General features: G+C 26.4%; 3 long non-coding RNA genes across 3 annotated transcripts; all 3 read right to left on the reverse strand.

Annotated features, from left to right (window-relative positions):
• Positions 1-3,632: 3,632 nt before the first annotated feature.
• Positions 3,633-4,254, reverse strand: LOC127083073 (uncharacterized). Its single transcript, XR_007788306.1, has 2 exons — positions 3,999-4,254; positions 3,633-3,817 (listed from the first exon to the last, which is right to left on the reverse strand). It is a non-coding gene; the product is annotated as an uncharacterized LOC127083073 (long non-coding RNA).
• A 3,805-nt stretch (positions 4,255-8,059) lies between these two features.
• LOC127083004 (uncharacterized) lies at positions 8,060-8,681 on the reverse strand. The gene is made up of 2 exons (XR_007788293.1): positions 8,426-8,681; positions 8,060-8,244 (listed from the first exon to the last, which is right to left on the reverse strand). It is a non-coding gene; the product is annotated as an uncharacterized LOC127083004 (long non-coding RNA).
• A 3,804-nt stretch (positions 8,682-12,485) lies between these two features.
• Positions 12,486-13,107, reverse strand: LOC127083232 (uncharacterized). The gene is made up of 2 exons (XR_007788360.1): positions 12,852-13,107; positions 12,486-12,670 (listed from the first exon to the last, which is right to left on the reverse strand). It is a non-coding gene; the product is annotated as an uncharacterized LOC127083232 (long non-coding RNA).
• Positions 13,108-15,602: the final 2,495 nt, after the last annotated feature.

Below are 15,602 nucleotides of genomic sequence, written 5' to 3' on the forward strand. Positions count from 1 at the left end.
ATATTGCAATGCTAAGTACCATGCGAATAGTGGCCGGTTTGACGACAGGGCTGAAGGTTTCACCACAATCGACACCTGATTGTTGATTAGCACCATTACCTACAAGACGAGCTTTGTATCGCTCAAAAGACCCATCAGATTTCTTCTTGTGCCTGAAAATCCACAAACTTCGAATAACATTAGCATTAGAGGGACGAGGAACTAATTCCCACGTCTTATTTTCAATAAGAGCATAATATTCGTCTTTCATGGCCATTTTCCAATTAGGATCTCTTAATGCATCAATTGGATTTGTAGGCAAAGGAGAGATTGATTGGTGGGTTGATGTGTGTAGTTTGAAAAGCTTACGGGGTTTGACAATTCCGTGTTGTGACCGGGTTGTCATTTGAGGTGAATGAGGTGCAGGAGGGGAAATGGGTGTCGGAATAGGTGCAGAGGAGGTGGTAGGTGTTGTTTTTGTAGATGAAGTTGTTGTTTGGGAGGGAGAAGGTGTTTGAGCCGTGGGTGTAGTTTGTTGGGCCGAGGGAGAGGTTGTTTGATTCGTGGTTGGAGGGGGAGGAGTTTGTGGTACTGCTGGTGATGGTGGTTGGGTGACAGTTACGTTGGGAGAGGGGGCTGCTGGAGATGTGGTGTACAAGTGTGAGGGAAGAAGGGGGATTATGCCGTCATCTAAGAAGTTATAGTTAGTCGTTGTAGGCGCATTCATGGTGGAAAAGGGAAACGTATTTTCCTCAAAAATGACATGCCGAGAAATAATGATTTTATGACTTGACAAATCGTAACACTTATAACCTCTATGATTAGACGGATATCCTAGAAAGACACATGGTGTAGACCGAGGTTGGAGTTTATTCCTAGTTGTGGACGGAATTAAGGGATAACAGAGACATCCAAATACTCGGAGGTGTGAATAAGACGGATCTTTTTGGTAGAGAATTTTGGTGGGTGATTGGAGAGTGAGTTTCTTATTTGGAAGTATGTTGTGTAGGTAAGTGGCCATTTGAAGAGCATGGTGCCAGAAAACCGGTGGAATAGAAGCATGAGCAAGGAGGGTTCGGATTATATTATTGATTGTACGAATTTTTCTTTCGGCTTTTCCATTTTGTGGGGAGGTATGAGGACAAGAGAATCGAAAAGACATTCCATTTTGTTCACAAAACTTATGAAAGAGAGCATTATCGTATTCCTTTCCATTGTCACATTGAAAACATTTTATTTCACGTTCAAATTGTGTTTTAATGTGAGCACGGAATTGTAAAAAAATGGAATGTACTTGTGATTTGTTAGAAACTGGAGAAGTCCATAAAAAATTAGTAAAATCATCAAGAAATAAAACATAGTAACGATGCCCTCCGGAGCTTAATACCGGAGATGTCCAAAGATCGCTATGAACAATGTCAAAAGGCATACAAGTAAATGACAGGGAATTATGAAAAGGCAATTTTATTTGTTTCCCAAGTGGACAAGATTGACAAAAGAAATCATTTCGAAACTTATTACACAGCAAAAATTTGTTTCGATGAAGAGAATTTAAGATAGGAGCTCCTGGATGTCCTAAACGACTATGCCATAACTCGTTAGATGAAGCAGCAAAGGCGGATGGTGGTAGTGCTGTTGTGTTTGGTTTTGTGGGAATAGGGTAGAGGTCGCCAGAACTATTACATCTCATTAAAAGCGTTCCTGTCTGAAAATCCTTCACAGAAAAACCGAGATAATCAAATTCAACAGAAACATCATTATCGATTGTAAATTTTCTGACAGAAACAAGGTTTTTGATAAGTTTTGGTGCATGCAAAACATTGTTTAAGGTTAGGGAATTGGGTAAAGATGCATGACCACAACCAATTACAGGTATATGATGACCACTTCCAACAGTAATATTATTACTCATATTAAAATAAGATGTGAGATTACCTCCATTACCCGTCATATGAGAAGTCGCTCCGCTGTCCATATACCATTGATCATCAGGAGGAGAGATGGAGAAAGTATGCATAGCAACTTGGATGTCTGTCGGAGCATAAGAAGATGAACCTTGCTGACTGTTCATGTGAGGTGGAGCAGTTGCCATGTGAGCTTGCTGAGGTTTAGGACCTAGTATGCCTGATTGTTGATGGGGAGAAACCGTTGTCGGATATGGACATGGTGGAGTGGCCCATGGCTGCCATGGATATGCCCACTGTTGCTGCTGTCTGGGATAAGTGGGAGTAGTCCACTGAGGTTGCTGATAGGGATACTGAGGCCACTGATGTGGTTGTGGCTGGGAACGACCTCCACCACGACCATTGCTTCTACCCCTGCCACGACCTCCACCACGACCATTGCTTCTACCACCACGACCAGCACCATTGTTGTTGCGGTTGTTACGTTGTTGATTTAGAGTGGTTGAGGCCGCGTTATCATCAAGAGATGATACGAAAGCAGAGTTGCTGCTAGAATTTTCTACTTTCTTTGCTTTAGCTGTTTCTTCCAAAATTATCATAGAACGAGCTTTGTAAAAAGGTGGAAGAGAGTCTCCATGACGGATTTGTGAACCCACCGTGGCATACGCATCTGTCAGGCCAGAAATGAGTTGAAGAACAAGCCTTTCGTTAGACACGGGAGCACCGACATTAGAGAGTTGATCAGATAGGGATTTGAGATGTTGACAATAGGCGGAGGCATCAGGAAATTGCTCCATATGAACATTAGAAAATTCTTGCTCGAGGTAGAGAGCCCTAGAATTTTTATTGTCATAAAAAATGTTGAATAGCCTGTTCCACGCATTTTCTGCGGTTGAATCGCGCTCAATGATGGTGTGGAGAAGATCATCAGAAATTGTGCCATAAATCCATTGAAGGACAACAGCATCAAGACGTGCCCAAAGAGTAGGATCGGTGTCTTTGAGATTAGGAGATGATGTGGTTTCGGTTGGAATGATCGATCGGTGCTCATGATGAGAGAAAGAAATCTGATGAGAGAAGCGTGAGTGAGATGAGAGAAAGAGGAAGGTTGCGCAGCCGGTTATGTGAGAAGAGCGGTGGCGCAAGGATTAGGGTTTAGGATCAGTACCTGATGCTTACTGATACCATATTGGAATGATAGGCCTTTCTATTGATTTTCAATGATATATATACAATCAGTTTTTCTCTCTGTCTGTTTGCTATACAATCAAGACTATTTAATAACAATAATATTCTAATAATAACAATGATATCCTAATAATAACAATGATATTCTAATAGATAACAATGTTTTTGATAAATTTAAAAAAATAATAATAAATGTCATACATTAAAAAAAATTTAATTATATTTCCTCAGTCTCAATAAAAACAAAATTCCGCACTTTTTTCTTTAAAGGAATATAAATATATTGTCATGTGAAGTTTATGTATGGTAGATTATTTTTATAAGTTACTCATGTTATATTTTTCATTATTTTTATAACTATAATTATAAAATCCATAACAACTATTAATTAAATAATTTGTAAATACATTAATTTAATATAAGTTTAGTGTTGAAAATTATTAAATTTTTATTCCAATTAATAAGTAGAAATTATAAAATTAAATATTTGAAATGAAATTACATTATTGATACTTCAAAAAAAATTATGTAAATTTCAGATGGAGTGTTTGTAGATAAATGTATTCAAAGAAACAACGTAAATGTTTATTTTATATTCAAACTTTCCAAATTGCAACAACATTCACCCCCTAAACACGAGCCACCTTTTGGTTTGCCCAATGATGCTTTACAAAAATGGTCACACTGTTCTGGTGAAGTTGGACAAAAATTTGATGCGAAGCATAATTTTCCGTTTGCTCCTGAAACTATCATTTCAATTACATTAGAAATAGTATATAAAATTGTGTTCATAAGATTGTGTTTTCTTAAACAAAAACATATTCCTTTTAGTATACTCGATAGTATCCTACCATCCAAATGCTTTAATAAAAAACATAACAATGAATATGAAGCAATAAAAATTGAGTTTTATAATTAGATTATTACCGGCAACCATGCCTGAAGCAATGCAAATGATCAAAATGGTTAAAATGAGAGTCTTGTAGGATGCCATTTTGTTTTTTAATGTTGAAGTAAGCATGTTGCAAATGCCTATTTATAAGGACTTTGGGAATTAAGTTAGAACAATAGTTTCAAGAAGTGAGCCAAAGGACATAATTTAATTATGAAATACGATATTATCCCGATTTTAAAAATTCTATCTTTTAATTTATTTTTTTGCTTTTTTTAAATCGACCCAATGAATAATACATAAAATTTCCAAATATTATTTTATTTATATAACTTCTCAAATATTAAACTATTTTTGGGATAGATTTAAATTTTTATTAATACCCAATAATGATGGGGACATATTATTGTTCAGAATTAAACACCATGTCAATATACAAGTTTTATACGACATAACCTATTAAATTCCTGTGTAAAAAAGCCATTGAAATGTCAACTTTAATATGTTTTAATAACATCTCTTTTAGTAGTAAAACATTTTTTAGTCATTTATTAAATTGTCACAAATATTAAACAGTTACGAAACTCAAAATAAAAAAACATGATAATTTTATTTCTCAATATGTTTTAAGAGTCAAATTTTATTTTCCAAATTGCTTTATTTAGATCCCATAATTAATCTACAAATTCAGAGAATTTAGTCTATATAATATGTTTATTACATCTTTTGACTACAATGTCTTCCCCAACCAATGGTACAAATAAAAATATAATTTTTTTGTGAATAGTTATAAAAAATTATTTATATTTTCTATATTATGTGGTTACAACGTCTTTCATATCCAACCGTAAAAATTAGAAACAAAACTTTTTAAGTTGTCCAAAAATCTAACAAAACACTGTTGGAAGATTTAACTAATTAATTATTTTTTAACAACTAATTTTAACTTATTTTATAAAAATTTAATGATTCAATCTATAAAGGAATTGTATTTGATATTTTTTTTATATATCATTATTGTTAATTTTAAATAGATGGAAACATATTTCAAATAGAAAATAGTCATGCTTTTTAAATAGTAATGTGTAAGATATTATCAGAACGAAAGTGATCTTCTATTTAACATATAATATATATATATATATATATATATATATATATATATATATATATATATATAGTAATTCAGAATAAATAATTTTTACCTAATTTGATTAATAATTTTTCTATATTTTCTGTAACTTAAACAAAAATATTAACTTTTAAGTATTATTTTGATAAAAAAATATTGGGCAACACTTAAGTTTTTCTCTGTTATATGAATATTGATAAAATAAGAGAAAAAATATACTCCAAAGTTAAAAAACCATCATTTGATATTCTTATTAATAAATATTAAAAAAAATATATGAAAACTTATTTTTCTACTATTTTTCCATAAACTAATATCTTGGCCTAAACCATTGGTTTAAAATCCAATCACTTTTTATCTTAATAAAAAAACTTTTCTTAAACTCATAAAGCCCATTATTGTTAAAAGTAATGTATTGTCTACTAATAAATATTCTTTTATTTATGAAAAATATTTTTAAAATTATTTTTTACAAAACCTAACGATTTCTTCTATCAATGAATTGTATTTCCTTAATTACTTCTTGTTGTGCCATTTTGGAAATTTTAACTACATGGCAATATATTTCAAATGAGAAATCTTATCTTTTATTTCAACGTTATTGTGTTTAATATTAAGAGGATAAGAACATAAGACTAACTTATAGAATAAATTAATATATATTAATTTGAAATAAATTTTGTATATTATATTTTATCAAATAATTTGTTGATCAAATAAATTAGTTTCATACATATGAATATACAAATTTTATGTGACATATCCTATTAAATGCCAACTTTTATAGGTTCATCAATGTTTTAAAAATCGAACCGGTGAAATTCCTGGTTTAAGGTTCAATGAATTCAACCGGTTAAACATACAGTTGAACTGTTTATTAAATAAACTAATATTCATAGATATGTCACAAATAATCATAGGTTCACAACTTAATAAAAGAAATATTTCAAAAATAAATTACAAACTTAATACGACAATGTCAATAGCATATATAATAACACAACATAGTTGCACAGTTCATTTCATCTTCATTTAAGAATAATTTGAACAAATTAAAAAGTTATAATAAAATAACTTAAGCTAATTCAAACCAAAATTAAAATAATAGAAGATAATAACTAAAATAAAGTTCAAATAACTAAGAATAGCTAAATCAAATAAGATAAAATACCAAAAATAAAGAATACAATAAACTAAATTAAATTAAAAAAAATCGAGTTGAACTACGGCAAACAAGTTAAAGTTGACAACAACAAACAATATTGAATTAAACGGAAATTAACATTATGCAGGACATCGTGACTATGTTTGAAAAAGACAGCGTGATGATGATGAAGTGTAGTTGAAAGAAAAACTATAACGATGTGACCAAACTTAGAAGTTTGTATGGATGTAAAAAATGTAATTCTTTTTTGTGATTGGGGAATGCGTGTTAAGTTTTAATATTGACATATTAATTTTTAAAGTGTTTTTTAACAAAATGGTCAATTTGATGTATTTTTCTGAACCAGACGGTATAACAAAACCAACTTCGGTTATTTGGTTCGAATGGTTTTGGACGGTTCAATCTAGTTTTTGCAATTTTATTCCGGTTTTGACCCACTAGCGGTTTTAAAAGGTTGACCCAACCAGATTCATCGCTGGTTCCCGGACCAACCGATTGAACCGACCGGTTCGATCTTGTTTTTAAAACATTTGGTTCAAAAAAATTATTTTGATACATATAAACATACAAATTGTATACAACATATCCTATTAAACTCCAACTTTTATAGATTCAATTAAGATCTCTTTTATTAGTGACGATTAATAATGTCAAATATTTTCACAACTCTTGATTTTAAAATATTATAACTCTCTTTCTAGATTTCTTTTTAAAAGAAATTTAAATTTTAAAATTACTTTCTGTAGAACCCATAATTCTTCTTCAAGTGCAGATCATATAATCTGGATAATATTTTTATTTCATAAAATATCTTTCATAATCAATGTTACAGAATAAAATAAAAATATTTACAGATGGCTTTTAGGTAGTATTTTAATAAAAATATTGGCAACACATAGGTTTTGCTCTAATTCTTACACATCTGTAAAAAATAACCTATAAAAACTACTCGAAAGTTAAAACAAATTATTTAATAATCTACTACATATGTAAATTGGAGTATTTTCTAGGTAATAAATATTAAGTTACTCTCTAACAATTTATATTTAAATTATTTTCATTAAACTTGAATAATTCAATCTATACATTAATTGTGTCTCCTAAAATATTTTGTGTTGTTCCATTGTGTTTAATAACATGAGATTGAGAACATCAGTCTAACTTATTAATGAAATAATTATATATTAATTAAAAATATATTATTTTCACTATATTTGATCAAATAATTTGAAGATATTTTATTATAATCCAAACCACTTGATAAAATAATTTGATGAGATTTTATTATAATTTAAACACCAATATTAGCTTTTAATTATTATTTTTACAAAAACAACGGATGTCATTTGAATTTCTTATTATTAACTATTGCTAAAATATAAGGTCATTAGATAACAATGTTTTTGATAAATTTAAAAAAATAATAATAAATGTCATACATTAAAAAAAATTTAATTATATTTCCTCAGTCTCAATAAAAACAAAATTCCGCACTTTTTTCTTTAAAGGAATATAAATATATTGTCATGTGAAGTTTATGTATGGTAGATTATTTTTATAAGTTACTCATGTTATATTTTTCATTATTTTTATAACTATAATTATAAAATCCATAACAACTATTAATTAAATAATTTGTAAATACATTAATTTAATATAAGTTTAGTGTTGAAAATTATTAAATTTTTATTCCAATTAATAAGTAGAAATTATAAAATTAAATATTTGAAATGAAATTACATTATTGATACTTCAAAAAAAATTATGTAAATTTCAGATGGAGTGTTTGTAGATAAATGTATTCAAAGAAACAACGTAAATGTTTATTTTATATTCAAACTTTCCAAATTGCAACAACATTCACCCCCTAAACACGAGCCACCTTTTGGTTTGCCCAATGATGCTTTACAAAAATGGTCACACTGTTCTGGTGAAGTTGGACAAAAATTTGATGCGAAGCATAATTTTCCGTTTGCTCCTGAAACTATCATTTCAATTACATTAGAAATAGTATATAAAATTGTGTTCATAAGATTGTGTTTTCTTAAACAAAAACATATTCCTTTTAGTATACTCGATAGTATCCTACCATCCAAATGCTTTAATAAAAAACATAACAATGAATATGAAGCAATAAAAATTGAGTTTTATAATTAGATTATTACCGGCAACCATGCCTGAAGCAATGCAAATGATCAAAATGGTTAAAATGAGAGTCTTGTAGGATGCCATTTTGTTTTTTAATGTTGAAGTAAGCATGTTGCAAATGCCTATTTATAAGGACTTTGGGAATTAAGTTAGAACAATAGTTTCAAGAAGTGAGCCAAAGGACATAATTTAATTATGAAATACGATATTATCCCGATTTTAAAAATTCTATCTTTTAATTTATTTTTTTGCTTTTTTTAAATCGACCCAATGAATAATACATAAAATTTCCAAATATTATTTTATTTATATAACTTCTCAAATATTAAACTATTTTTGGGATAGATTTAAATTTTTATTAATACCCAATAATGATGGGGACATATTATTGTTCAGAATTAAACACCATGTCAATATACAAGTTTTATACGACATAACCTATTAAATTCCTGTGTAAAAAAGCCATTGAAATGTCAACTTTAATATGTTTTAATAACATCTCTTTTAGTAGTAAAACATTTTTTAGTCATTTATTAAATTGTCACAAATATTAAACAGTTACGAAACTCAAAATAAAAAAACATGATAATTTTATTTCTCAATATGTTTTAAGAGTCAAATTTTATTTTCCAAATTGCTTTATTTAGATCCCATAATTAATCTACAAATTCAGAGAATTTAGTCTATATAATATGTTTATTACATCTTTTGACTACAATGTCTTCCCCAACCAATGGTACAAATAAAAATATAATTTTTTTGTGAATAGTTATAAAAAATTATTTATATTTTCTATATTATGTGGTTACAACGTCTTTCATATCCAACCGTAAAAATTAGAAACAAAACTTTTTAAGTTGTCCAAAAATCTAACAAAACACTGTTGGAAGATTTAACTAATTAATTATTTTTTAACAACTAATTTTAACTTATTTTATAAAAATTTAATGATTCAATCTATAAAGGAATTGTATTTGATATTTTTTTTATATATCATTATTGTTAATTTTAAATAGATGGAAACATATTTCAAATAGAAAATAGTCATGCTTTTTAAATAGTAATGTGTAAGATATTATCAGAACGAAAGTGATCTTCTATTTAACATATAAAATATATATATATATATATATATATATATATATATATATATATATATATAGTAATTCAGAATAAATAATTTTTACCTTATTTGATTAATAATTTTTCTATATTTTCTGTAACTTAAACAAAAATATTAACTTTTAAGTATTATTTTGATAAAAAAATATTGGGCAACACTTAAGTTTTTCTCTGTTATATGAATATTGATAAAATAAGAGAAAAAATATACTCCAAAGTTAAAAAACCATCATTTGATATTCTTATTAATAAATATTAAAAAAAATATATGAAAACTTATTTTTCTACTATTTTTCCATAAACTAATATCTTGGCCTAAACCATTGGTTTAAAATCCAATCACTTTTTATCTTAATAAAAAAACTTTTCTTAAACTCATAAAGCCCATTATTGTTAAAAGTAATGTATTGTCTACTAATAAATATTCTTTTATTTATGAAAAATATTTTTAAAATTATTTTTTACAAAACCTAACGATTTCTTCTATCAATGAATTGTATTTCCTTAATTACTTCTTGTTGTGCCATTTTGGAAATTTTAACTACATGGCAATATATTTCAAATGAGAAATCTTATCTTTTATTTCAACGTTATTGTGTTTAATATTAAGAGGATAAGAACATAAGACTAACTTATAGAATAAATTAATATATATTAATTTGAAATAAATTTTGTACATTATATTTTATCAAATAATTTGTTGATCAAATAAATTAGTTTCATACATATGAATATACAAATTTTATGTGACATATCCTATTAAATGCCAACTTTTATAGGTTCATCAATGTTTTAAAAATCGAACCGGTGAAATTCCTGGTTTAAGGTTCAATGAATTCAACCGGTTAAACATACAGTTGAACTGTTTATTAAATAAACTAATATTCATAGATATGTCACACATAATCATAGGTTCACAACTTAATAAAAGAAATATTTCAAAAATAAATTACAAACTTAATACGACAATGTCAATAGCATATATAATAACACAACATAGTTGCACAGTTCATTTCATCTTCATTTAAGAATAATTTGAACAAATTAAAAAGTTATAATAAAATAACTTAAGCTAATTCAAACCAAAATTAAAATAATAGAAGATAATAACTAAAATAAAGTTCAAATAACTAAGAATAGCTAAATCAAATAAGATAAAATACCAAAAATAAAGAATACAATAAACTAAATTAAATTAAAAAAATCGAGTTGAACTACGGCAAACAAGTTAAAGTTGACAACAACAAACAATATTGAATTAAACGGAAATTAACATTATGCAGGACATCGTGACTATGTTTGAAAAAGACAGCGTGATGATGATGAAGTGTAGTTGAAAGAAAAACTATAACGATGTGACCAAACTTAGAAGTTTGTATGGATGTAAAAAATGTAATTCTTTTTTGTGATTGGGGAATGCGTGTTAAGTTTTAATATTGACATATTAATTTTTAAAGTGTTTTTTAACAAAATGGTCAATTTGATGTATTTTTCTGAACCAGACGGTATAACAAAACCAACTTCGGTTATTTGGTTCGAATGGTTTTGGACGGTTCAATCTAGTTTTTGCAATTTTATTCCGGTTTTGACCCACTAGCGGTTTTAAAAGGTTGACCCAACCAGATTCATCGCTGGTTCCCGGACCAACCGATTGAACCGACCGGTTCGATCTTGTTTTTAAAACATTTGGTTCAAAAAAATTATTTTGATACATATAAACATACAAATTGTATACAACATATCCTATTAAACTCCAACTTTTATAGATTCAATTAAGATCTCTTTTATTAGTGACGATTAATAATGTCAAATATTTTCACAACTCTTGATTTTAAAATATTATAACTCTCTTTCTAGATTTCTTTTTAAAAGAAATTTAAAATTTAAAATTACTTTCTGTAGAACCCATAATTCTTCTTCAAGTGCAGATCATATAATCTGGATAATATTTTTATTTCATAAAATATCTTTCATAATCAATGTTACAGAATAAAATAAAAATATTTACAGATGGCTTTTAGGTAGTATTTTAATAAAAATATTGGCAACACATAGGTTTTGCTCTAATTCTTACACATCTGTAAAAAATAACCTATAAAAACTACTCGAAAGTTAAAACAAATTATTTAATAATCTACTACATATGTAAATTGGAGTATTTTCTAGGTAATAAATATTAAGTTACTCTCTAACAATTTATATTTAAATTATTTTCATTAAACTTGAATAATTCAATCTATACATTAATTGTGTCTCCTAAAATATTTTGTGTTGTTCCATTGTGTTTAATAACATGAGATTGAGAACATCAGTCTAACTTATTAATGAAATAATTATATATTAATTAAAAATATATTATTTTCACTATATTTGATCAAATAATTTGAAGATATTTTATTATAATCCAAACCACTTGATAAAATAATTTGATGAGATTTTATTATAATTTAAACACCAATATTAGCTTTTAATTATTATTTTTACAAAAACAACGGATGTCATTTGAATTTCTTATTATTAACTATTGCTAAAATATAAGGTCATTAGATAACAATGTTTTTGATAAATTTAAAAAAATAATAATAAATGTCATACATTAAAAAAAATTTAATTATATTTCCTCAGTCTCAATAAAAACAAAATTCCGCACTTTTTTCTTTAAAGGAATATAAATATATTGTCATGTGAAGTTTATGTATGGTAGATTATTTTTATAAGTTACTCATGTTATATTTTTCATTATTTTTATAACTATAATTATAAAATCCATAACAACTATTAATTAAATAATTTGTAAATACATTAATTTAATATAAGTTTAGTGTTGAAAATTATTAAATTTTTATTCCAATTAATAAGTAGAAATTATAAAATTAAATATTTGAAATGAAATTACATTATTGATACTTCAAAAAAAATTATGTAAATTTCAGATGGAGTGTTTGTAGATAAATGTATTCAAAGAAACAACGTAAATGTTTATTTTATATTCAAACTTTCCAAATTGCAACAACATTCACCCCCTAAACACGAGCCACCTTTTGGTTTGCCCAATGATGCTTTACAAAAATGGTCACACTGTTCTGGTGAAGTTGGACAAAAATTTGATGCGAAGCATAATTTTCCGTTTGCTCCTGAAACTATCATTTCAATTACATTAGAAATAATATATAAAATTGTGTTCATAAGATTGTGTTTTCTTAAACAAAAACATATTCCTTTTAGTATACTCGATAGTATCCTACCATCCAAATGCTTTAATAAAAAACATAACAATGAATATGAAGCAATAAAAATTGAGTTTTATAATTAGATTATTACCGGCAACCATGCCTGAAGCAATGCAAATGATCAAAATGGTTAAAATGAGAGTCTTGTAGGATGCCATTTTGTTTTTTAATGTTGAAGTAAGCATGTTGCAAATGCCTATTTATAAGGACTTTGGGAATTAAGTTAGAACAATAGTTTCAAGAAGTGAGCCAAAGGACATAATTTAATTATGAAATACGATATTATCCCGATTTTAAAAATTCTATCTTTTAATTTATTTTTTTGCTTTTTTTAAATCGACCCAATGAATAATACATAAAATTTCCAAATATTATTTTATTTATATAACTTCTCAAATATTAAACTATTTTTGGGATAGATTTAAATTTTTATTAATACCCAATAATGATGGGGACATATTATTGTTCAGAATTAAACACCATGTCAATATACAAGTTTTATACGACATAACCTATTAAATTCCTGTGTAAAAAAGCCATTGAAATGTCAACTTTAATATGTTTTAATAACATCTCTTTTAGTAGTAAAACATTTTTTAGTCATTTATTAAATTGTCACAAATATTAAACAGTTACGAAACTCAAAATAAAAAAACATGATAATTTTATTTCTCAATATGTTTTAAGAGTCAAATTTTATTTTCCAAATTGCTTTATTTAGATCCCATAATTAATCTACAAATTCAGAGAATTTAGTCTATATAATATGTTTATTACATCTTTTGACTACAATGTCTTCCCCAACCAATGGTACAAATAAAAATATAATTTTTTTGTGAATAGTTATAAAAAATTATTTATATTTTCTATATTATGTGGTTACAACGTCTTTCATATCCAACCGTAAAAATTAGAAACAAAACTTTTTAAGTTGTCCAAAAATCTAACAAAACACTGTTGGAAGATTTAACTAATTAATTATTTTTTAACAACTAATTTTAACTTATTTTATAAAAATTTAATGATTCAATCTATAAAGGAATTGTATTTGATATTTTTTTTATATATCATTATTGTTAATTTTAAATAGATGGAAACATATTTCAAATAGAAAATAGTCATGCTTTTTAAATAGTAATGTGTAAGATATTATCAGAACGAAAGTGATCTTCTATTTAACATATAAAATATATATATATATATATATATATATATATATATATATATATATATATATATATATAGTAATTCAGAATAAATAATTTTTACCTTATTTGATTAATAATTTTTCTATATTTTCTGTAACTTAAACAAAAATATTAACTTTTAAGTATTATTTTGATAAAAAAATATTGGGCAACACTTAAGTTTTTCTCTGTTATATGAATATTGATAAAATAAGAGAAAAAATATACTCCAAAGTTAAAAAACCATCATTTGATATTCTTATTAATAAATATTAAAAAAAATATATGAAAACTTATTTTTCTACTATTTTTCCATAAACTAATATCTTGGCCTAAACCATTGGTTTAAAATCCAATCACTTTTTATCTTAATAAAAAAACTTTTCTTAAACTCATAAAGCCCATTATTGTTAAAAGTAATGTATTGTCTACTAATAAATATTCTTTTATTTATGAAAAATATTTTTAAAATTATTTTTTACAAAACCTAACGATTTCTTCTATCAATGAATTGTATTTCCTTAATTACTTCTTGTTGTGCCATTTTGGAAATTTTAACTACATGGCAATATATTTCAAATGAGAAATCTTATCTTTTATTTCAACGTTATTGTGTTTAATATTAAGAGGATAAGAACATAAGACTAACTTATAGAATAAATTAATATATATTAATTTGAAATAAATTTTGTACATTATATTTTATCAAATAATTTGTTGATCAAATAAATTAGTTTCATACATATGAATATACAAATTTTATGTGACATATCCTATTAAATGCCAACTTTTATAGGTTCATCAATGTTTTAAAAATCGAACCGGTGAAATTCCTGGTTTAAGGTTCAATGAATTCAACCGGTTAAACATACAGTTGAACTGTTTATTAAATAAACTAATATTCATAGATATGTCACACATAATCATAGGTTCACAACTTAATAAAAGAAATATTTCAAAAATAAATTACAAACTTAATACGACAATGTCAATAGCATATATAATAACACAACATAGTTGCACAGTTCATTTCATCTTCATTTAAGAATAATTTGAACAAATTAAAAAGTTATAATAAAATAACTTAAGCTAATTCAAACCAAAATTAAAATAATAGAAGATAATAACTAAAATAAAGTTCAAATAACTAAGAATAGCTAAATCAAATAAGATAAAATACCAAAAATAAAGAATACAATAAACTAAATTAAATTAAAAAAATCGAGTTGAACTACGGCAAACAAGTTAAAGTTGACAACAACAAACAATATTGAATTAAACGGAAATTAACATTATGCAGGACATCGTGACTATGTTTGAAAAAGACAGCGTGATGATGATGAAGTGTAGTTGAAAGAAAAACTATAACGATGTGACCAAACTTAGAAGTTTGTATGGATGTAAAAAATGTAATTCTTTTTTGTGATTGGGGAATGCGTGTTAAGTTTTAATATTGACATATTAATTTTTAAAGTGTTTTTTAACAAAATGGTCAATTTGATGTATTTTTCTGAACCAGACGGTATAACAAAACCAACTTCGGTTATTTGGTTCGAATGGTTTTGGACGGTTCAATCTAGTTTTTGCAATTTTATTCCGGTTTTGACCCACTAGCGGTTTTAAAAGGTTGACCCAACCAGATTCATCGCTGGTTC

This window comes from Lathyrus oleraceus, chromosome 1 (genome assembly GCF_024323335.1).
Source record: "Lathyrus oleraceus cultivar Zhongwan6 chromosome 1, CAAS_Psat_ZW6_1.0, whole genome shotgun sequence".
Taxonomy (NCBI): Eukaryota; Viridiplantae; Streptophyta; class Magnoliopsida; order Fabales; family Fabaceae; genus Lathyrus; species Lathyrus oleraceus.